This window comes from Polyodon spathula, chromosome 3 (genome assembly GCF_017654505.1).
Source record: "Polyodon spathula isolate WHYD16114869_AA chromosome 3, ASM1765450v1, whole genome shotgun sequence".
In the NCBI taxonomy this organism is placed as follows: Eukaryota; Metazoa; Chordata; class Actinopteri; order Acipenseriformes; family Polyodontidae; genus Polyodon; species Polyodon spathula.
The window spans coordinates 33,346,944-33,356,089 of NC_054536.1; positions in this window are offsets into that span (position 1 = coordinate 33,346,944).

Below are 9,146 nucleotides of genomic sequence, written 5' to 3' on the forward strand. Positions count from 1 at the left end.
TGAAGAGAGAGAAGCAACTGAGGCTGCCAAAATCCACAGAAGAACTGTGGTTAGTTATTCAAGATGTTTGGGCCAACCTACCTGCCAAGTTCCTTCAAAAACTGTGCAAGTGTACGTAGAAGAATTGATGCTGTTTTGAAGGCAAAGGGTGGTCACACCAAATATGGATTTGATGTAGATTTTTCTTCTGTTCACTCACTTTGCATTTTGTTAATTGATAAATATAAACTATTAACATGTCTATTTTTGAAAACATTCTTACTTTACAGCATTTTTTTTCACACCTGCCTAAAACTTTTGCACAGTACTGTGTGTATACCGTGAGCATCAAAAGAAACTGGATAGCAAGTGATTTCAGCTGTTGAATTGCAAGCTTGAATAAAAGCAATAAAGAAAATCACAGAAAAAAAAACAATATGCCACGTCTGTCAAGAGAGTAGCGTCTTCATGCAGTCGGCATGTTGGAGGCTGGACTAGGGCAGCGTACTTTGGCTCGCCTTCTTGGGTGCTCACAGCCAGCAATTTCAAACCTGGCGAGACGGTATGACCAAACACATTCTGTCAATGACAGGCCACTAACTGGGAGACCAACCAGTCAAAACACCTGCCCAAGATCGACGGATCATTTTGCAGCATATTCGTGATTTCAGTTGTTAATCAGCACAATAAAAAGTCACTGTACCTGCTGTAGAAACGGTTTGTCATTTTTTGATCACATCTAGTGAATTTTATCCAAATTTAAGTGTTAAGTTTCTTTTGATGTTCAAATTTAAGTGACCCGTTTCTTTTGATGCTCAGTGTTTATATAATATTGTAGCAACAATATTTAATTTATTTGACTATATAATAGAAAATGAACTGCTGAAGTACTTTGTGCTACTATTTTGTATACAAATTTTGGAGGCGGTGACCACTACTGAATCATGTGGGTTTTTTTGTGATTTAAGCCTTTTATGAAAATGTGAACACTGTATGTTTGTGTTTTATATATTGAGTAAGTATGACTGTATGGTTTGGTGTTGAATGAAGATATGTACACAATTCCATGCTGCATGGCCAAGTGCTGAATGTGTACATATACTAGGATCAGTTAATTAGTATATTAATTTATTGCAAATTAAATGCTATCCCTGCTTATATGGAAAGCTCTCAATAATCGGTTTATAGGTGATGTTGTCATTAAGTATCTGTTCCCAGTAAAAACCAAAAAGTGTTATGTATTATTCAAGCATGAGCCAGCCCTAAGATATCCCTTCCCCCTTCCTTCACACCAAATGGTCAAGATTTAATTTTAGTACATAAGGCTTGACAAAATAAAAAAATAAAAAAAATCTGATAATATTTAAATTAAAATATTTAATTTCAAGTTAGCATTGACATCACACTGATTGACAGGTCAAACAAGTACAGCTCTCACTTGGGCTTTTTATTTGCTTTTAAAAGTGCTGATTTGTGTTATTTTATTATTTTTTATTATTATTTTTTGGTGCACAGCTGATACCATTACTCTGACAACACTGTTTAAAAAATTATCTGTATATTATTAAATTTTGTATAAACTTTTTCACCAAGTCTTTTAATTTATTGCACTGAACTGTACATTCATAATTAGGAAGTTGAGTCAGATGAGTAGTGTAATAAAAACTCCTGTCACTGTTAGACTAACAGTTTTGGAAGGCATCTAATCCAGATTGCAGAATGCCATAATTCATACACAACACATGTGGACTATTACATCACTGCATTTTACTGTGTTTTTCTTTTTTTTTTTTTTTTTTAGATTCAGAGAAATATGCATTCAACAAAAATATTATTCTTGTGGTTGGAGATGCAATGTAGATATTTTTTATTGTAGAGATCCCATGTTTGCTTACTTTTATTCCTCTTATTCATGTGTGTTTTTTATTTTATTTTTTTCTAAATCAGATTTGACTGTAATTGTAGCCATGGACTTAAATCTGGCATTTTTCAGAAGTCATTTTATTTGTCTGTTTTCCTTTTGATACATAAACCACCATTCCTCGCTCCACATAAGGTTTTGAGTCATTGAGTTATTTACTCTGCAGTTTAAACACTATAGCCCATATGAATAAAAGATAGCAATAATTTCCAGCCATTGCCAAATTACTGGGTATATTTAATACACAATTTTGGCCTGGTTATTTATGGCAAGTAATAGGTTTAGATGTGATTTACCGTCACAGATTGTTACCGAGAGATTTTATCTAACCAGTTGTCAGAGGTATGCAAGTGAGCTGTATCCCCTACTTAAGATGTCAGTGGCATACACTGTCTGTTTTGCCACATTTTTGCAGGATCACTCAGGTGCTTTGTTGCAAACTCCATGCGGGCTTTGACATGGCTTATTTTTAGTAATGGCTTCCTTCTTTTGTGACGTGTTCTGGATATTGTTGACTGATGCACATTTTTTCCCACAGGCATCCTCCCTCTGCTGGTGGGGTTGGAGGCAGAGGTAGTTCCTGCTCCTCCTGTGTTGGTGGGGGTGGTGAAGGAAGAGGCAGTGCGGCCAGCAGGTCTCTTCCTTCTGCTGGAGGAGGTGGGACCAGCAGAGTCACTCTCTATGCTGGTAGAAGTGAAGCCAGCCCTCTACTGGCAGAGGTGGAGGCAGAGGTAGCTCCTGCTCCTCTCCTTGTGCTGGGGGCAAAGGTGGCAGGGGCTCCTTCCCTTCTGGCTGCAGTGGGGAAACCAGCAGGCATGTTCCCACTGCTGGTGGAGGTGGGAGCAGCAAGTAGTCCTCCCACGGTGGTGGAGATGTAACCAGCAGGTATTCTCCCTCTGCTGGTGGAGGTGGGTGCGGCACGTAGTCCTCCCATGGCAATGGAGGTGCCACCAGCAGATATTCTCCCTCTGCTGGTGGAGGTGGGAGCAGCACGCATTCCTCCCATGGTGGTGGAGGTGGAACCAGCAGTTACTCTCCCTCTGCTGGTGATGGTGGGAGCGACAACCAGTCCTTCCATGGAGGTGGAGGCAGAACCAGCAGGTGTTCTCCCTCTGCTGGTGGCTATCTGGGATGTGGACATTCGGCCTTCCCCCTCTTGGGCTGTGGACACACCGACTCCCACCTCTTGGGATGTGGACTCATGGGCTCCTCCCACTCAGGCACAGGACGTTCTGGCTCCCCCCACTTGGGCTGTGGACGCATAGTCTTCTCCCACTCGAGGTCTGTGTCCCCTCTCTCCCGCATCCTCCTCACCTCTGTTTTGGTTTGAGGGCGACGGCTCTTCTGGGCTCTCCAGGATATTGGGAAGGGCAAGTGGCCACTGTGTGCCCTAACCCCCCACAACCAGTGCCCCACTCATCCAAGACATATACCCAGCCGACATCCCTCTGCAGCTGCTGTTGCTGCTTCCTCCAGCTCCTTTTTCCTCCCATCCTCTCTTACTCACTCCAAAAAGTTTATAACCAAAAAAAAAAAAAACTGTAGTATCTCTTTCTGACCTGAGTCCAGGAGGCGCTGGTGATCGCACGCTGGATACCATGTGTGGCAGGAAATGGTATTTTGGTGACGTCAGACCAGAGGGAGGAACAAGACACAGGTACTGCAGTTGCAAAGACATGGCGTGCAGCGTTTTATTAAACAAAAATAAACACTGGCTCACCGAACACAAATAAAATATTTAAAACGAAAACAAAATCACGAACACAAATAACAAATATACGTCTGGCTGGGTGATCGTCATCACTGTTTCTATATCGTTTTAAATGACTATCTGACTATCTCTCTTCTCTCTCTCTCTCTCTCTCTCTCTCTCTCTCTCTCTGTACACCCACCCCGAACATGGAGAGCTGCAGGCTTTTTATGCAGATGACCACCTCCCGTTTTAGCAACAAATGAATCGCTTAATTGGGGAGATGGCCACCCTATGCACAAGGTTTTTAATCATTCATCAATCATTAATCATGAGTTACTAACCTCGCCTCTGCCAGAACACATTTCAACAAATAAAACAAAACGCACGGCGCTTTGCCCAGGCGCTTATATATCATATATATAATTATATATTATAATATATATATATATATATATATATATATATATATATATATATATATATATATATACACACAGACACAACACACATATACGTACAATAAAAGCATGGTAGTAAATTTATCATTTAAATATGTATTAACAATATTTTGTTGTTTATGTTTTATTGTGACCGGCTACCCCTTTTTAGGGGGAAACCCCTGTTCTAAAAATAAACAAACAATACATGTAAGCAGGGCTTTCCTACTGCCCTGCTACAGCCCTCCTTTTTTTTTTTTTTTTTTTTTGAGCAAGGAAGAATCCACCCTCTCCCTATGATTATATATATATATATTATATATATAATATATATATTAATATATATATATATATATATGTTACAACCGTGCCCATGGGTAGTTTAAAATTTATGGAAAAACGATGGGCCCAAAGCGATTGATTAATTTGAAAATTTAAAGAAAATGTAGAAAATATGACAATGCAGTTGTAAGCACGGGGCTCTGCCGGTATAATAAAGTCAGCGTTAAAACAAGCTTTGCATTCGTGTCAAATACCAGTACAGAATGCTTTATCTACAGTTATTGTGCAGATATAGTTTCTTACCAAAATGATAAAATAAGTAGCCTTTATTTAAAAATAAACAAATAACTAAAGTATTGTGATCGGTGTACCCCAGAAAACAAATTGAAAACAATGAACATTTTTATTTTATGTTAATAAAGTAGATTTATTAAGAAAGTATACACATTCCAAAATGGGTAAGGTGCAAAGTACAAAATAAAATCACTATGAGTAAAAGTCCTGATTTGAATAGTGGCCTTCGTACTGTTGATTTGATGAACAATGACACCTGTGCCTTGTGCCAGTTCTGTTGTCAATTCAACACTTGTCTTCTTTCTATTCCTTAAGGATATTATCTTCAAGTATTGCTCATCCTTGTTAGACAGCTTTTTGGTTCTTCCAGTCCTGTGTTTGTCAATTACAGATGATGTTTCCCTGTACTTGTTGATTGTGCTTCGGATATCACACCTTGAAAATCGAGTGATGCAAGCCATTTCACTCAATGTTTTTCCTTCTTTATGCAAGTCAAGGTTGTTATAATAGTAGAAAACACTAGAGGAGGCTTTGAGTAAGTTGTTGATGCTCATAATCCATCAGAGTAGAAAAATGTCCGAGACATTCGCAAAGCAGTGTCTGTATAATGGTTTCTTTATGGGGCACATGCACTGCATCACCCTCCACTCCCATGGCGTTGTGTAGATGTCTGCGAAAACATTTTGGGTTGCAGCCTCTTTACAGTGTGAAGGAGAAGCGGATGTACTGTAAAAAAACTCAAGTAAAAACTACCTAATACGGACCGAGGCTTGCAGCAAATTTAGTAATGTGGTCCTGAAGGGACTTTTGGCAACCAAAGTGAACTATCTGGCTGCTCTTGTTTCGAACGGAAGCCCAGTGATGTCTTTGTTAGATGCTAATAAATTATTTAGGGCCTTCTTTTTTTTCAACAGAAAATCACACTTTGGGACAGTTTGTGTCATAACCATAGACAGGCAGGCAGTGATATATATATATATATATATATATCTATTATATCTATATATATATATATTATATATATATATAATTAATTATATATGCAACATGATTGCAACTTTTTTTTGTTTGTTTGATAATAACCAAATCAATACATGTACCACATATAAACATTAAATCAGAAAACTTTGCTTTAAATTTATGTAAATGTACATGCTTAATAAAACTGCTTCCTGTATTCAGGTTCAGTGTTGAATGAGGCTTCAGTTTACTTCAGTCAGTATCCAGAGCTGTTCAAAGATGCCGAAAACAATAACAATAACCCCGAAAGATTTGATCAATGAGTTTGGGAAGGACGAATTTCACATCGTTGGTAATGTGCTGTTTTGTACTTCATGCAGCAAGGCTGTAGATTACACTTGCAGGCAGACCATTGTAGAACAAATGGGAAGTGCTAAACATAAATTGAATGAAAAAAAACATAAACAACAGCAAACTTGAGATTATTTTCTATGCTCAACGCCAGCGTCTCACGACAATCTGGCTGGAGAATGCTGCAGCTTTATTTTACAATACCAATCCAGATGACAAAGACTAACTCTGAGTTGAACTAACATGATTGACTTTTTTTTTTAAACAACATATTTGTAATATTGGAAGTTTGTTTTATTGATTAATGGCATTGGTAAGCTTGTAACTTGCTCAGAATTTGAAAGGGTAGAGCTCCGGTTCAACTCCAGCGAGTTCAAATAGATGGTGCTAGCAAGTTGATAGCTGCCAATAAAACCGCTTTGTACTAAAAGAGCTTGGATGTGAGCGTCAATTACTCTCGTGCTCACTACAATATTTGGTGGGTAAGTGGTGTTTCTAGCAAAAAAGAATGTTATCCACACACAGTATACAAAAAAAAAATGTATGTGTTTGTTACGGGGAAAAAAAAAAAATTCATAAATTATTAGCTCCTTCAAATTTTCATAATTATCAAAATATAACACTTTGCTTTTTACAGCAACATACCATGACAGCACTGTATAAATCTAATTAAACCAATAAAACCTGCCGTAAACTGACTAAAAATAAAAATAAAATAACTCTGGGAAATGAAGTCTTTCTTTTTTCACTTTGATGCACAAGCGCAGCTTCAGGAGTGTGTTCAATGAGCAGTGTGTCCAGGGTGTTACGTGGATTTTCCTATTGAACTATACACACGCCGCAAATACTTCCTAACAGTAGCAAGTCAAGCTCAGAGCTGCCTCGCTGGAGATTCAAAATGGCTGACCTCCATTATCAGTGCAGTGGCTGCAAATTGATTTTTTTCAAATATTGATTTGTATGACCAACATGTGTGTGACAGGTAATATTTTTGTTGTCATTTTGGCTTTTTAAAACTGTTTTTTTTTTATTTTTATTTTAAGTGATGACTGCATCAGAAAAGAAAACATGCACTATTTATAACTTGACAAATATGACTTGCTCCTCAAGATGTAACCCCCCCCCCCCAAAAGTCAGTAACTTTACATTACAAAAATACAGTAGTAGTAATTACATTTAAAAAAAAAAAAAAAAAAAAACAATGTACAAAAATAGCAAAACTCACTTAAATCAAGTATTTGAATACTGAAACTGTGAAACTGCTTGCTGCTGATAGACCATTTAATAACTGCTAACATAAGTAACGTGCGCCACGAGAGAGCGCTCTGCTTATTGAACTCACCCCTGATGTCATATACAGGGACGGAACTGGAACTTCGACTGGGAAGTTTTGTACTGTGGGAACTATTGTATCCTACACTGGCATTGACTTGTTTTCTGAGTTAATTATTCTTTCAAGCAGCTGCAAGATTGAATTTATTACGAATGTATTATACAATAAATATTAATAAAAAATGCATTTCAAGCACATTCATTTTTGATGATGAGCTTATAGTAAGTATGGTATTATACAAAAACATGCAGCTACTTGAGCACTTTCCGGGGGACAATTATTTGTGGAGGACCTTGTAGTAATTGAAGGCCCTATCTCAAAGAGCTGACTATTACCCACATCCATACCCTTAGAAACAGAAGTGTAAACACACTGGATATGAATAGATAAGCTCATAATAGAAGTAAGAATATGGTATTGAAAGGCTAACACAGCGTGATGTTTTTTACTACTTGAATTAACGTCGAACTGTAAAGACCACAAGGTAAAATACTGTAAGTTTGGTTATGTTTGTATTTTCAAAACACAGTAAAAATAAATTCAATAATAAAACATATTACTGAAGTTAGGTCACTGCTGCACAGATTACACGTTTGAGGGTTTTGAAAAATAAGTTGCCAGCTTGCCACAGCTCTGTGAATTACAAATACAGTTTGCAAACTTTTAGTTTGCATTAAAAGTTGAGGGAAAAGGGGCTCCCGAGTAACGCATCGAGTAAAGGCTGTTCACATTTGTATTTTAACTTCTCCAGAAACAGATGGAGACTGATGTGCTGGGGTATGTGGGGGAGTAGCCTCCACCGTGATGTATTTCCATTGTGAAATGACCTCCATTCTGTTGTGGGCTTTTTGTATTTGTGTTTTCTGTTTTTGTATTTGTGTTTCCAGTTTGTTGCATTTGTGTTTTTTAATTGTATTTGTTTTTTTGTAGTTATGTTTTTCAATAAGCATTTATTTTTCAATTTGTATTTGTTTTTTTTTTCTTTGAATTTGTGTTTCTCAATTTGCTTTTGTGTTTTTTTTCTATTTGTATTTGTGCTTTCTGATTTCATTTGTGTTTTTTTTTTTAATTTGTATGTATATTTTGCACTTCAGGGCCACTGTACATATGTTATGAAAGCAGCAAGAAATAACTCACAACTTACATTTTCTTCTTGTAAACATGACGAAACTTATCATTTAAAAAAAAAAAAAAAAACTTGCAAAGTACATTTCCGGGTGTAAACAGAACGAAAATGATCATAAAAATAAATGCAAATGTTAAAGGCATTGTGTGCATTATAGTTACACATTTGAAATATGTTAAAAATAATTATTATTTCTATGCTTCCTAGTTAAAACCTGAGTTGAGACACATTCGTGAGCAGCAAAACATGACGCTTATGACTTTCAAAATACAGTGTACTACTGTACACATGTCAAGTATTCATGAGACAAATACTCTATTCTCTGTCATTATATTTAGATGGTGTCTTCTTGTCTCATCTTTTCTATACTGTACTGGTGTAATGTTGGAATGCGATTATAGTAGCCAAATCTTGACATGTACAGGGGTCTGACATTTTATTAGGACCCTACCCCCCAGTACTTGGTTGGTTCCCCTTTCAAATAAATTTCAGAAGCAATGTGGCGAGGCAGTTTCCCCAAGGCTCATGTAGACATCAATAGAATGCAATTCCATTTGTCCTAATCAGTGACGCTCCAGCACATCCTACAGATGCTCGAGAGACTGTGCAGGCAATCGCCTGAGTATAATTTTTAGTTCTGAGACTGTGCGTATTCGTATTATATTGAAATAAGCTTCAGCCATAAAATACAGTAGGATGTGGCTGTGATGCTCAGGTAATGACTGTGTCTGTTCTATATTACAGACAATGCCATCAAAACCTTGCCTACA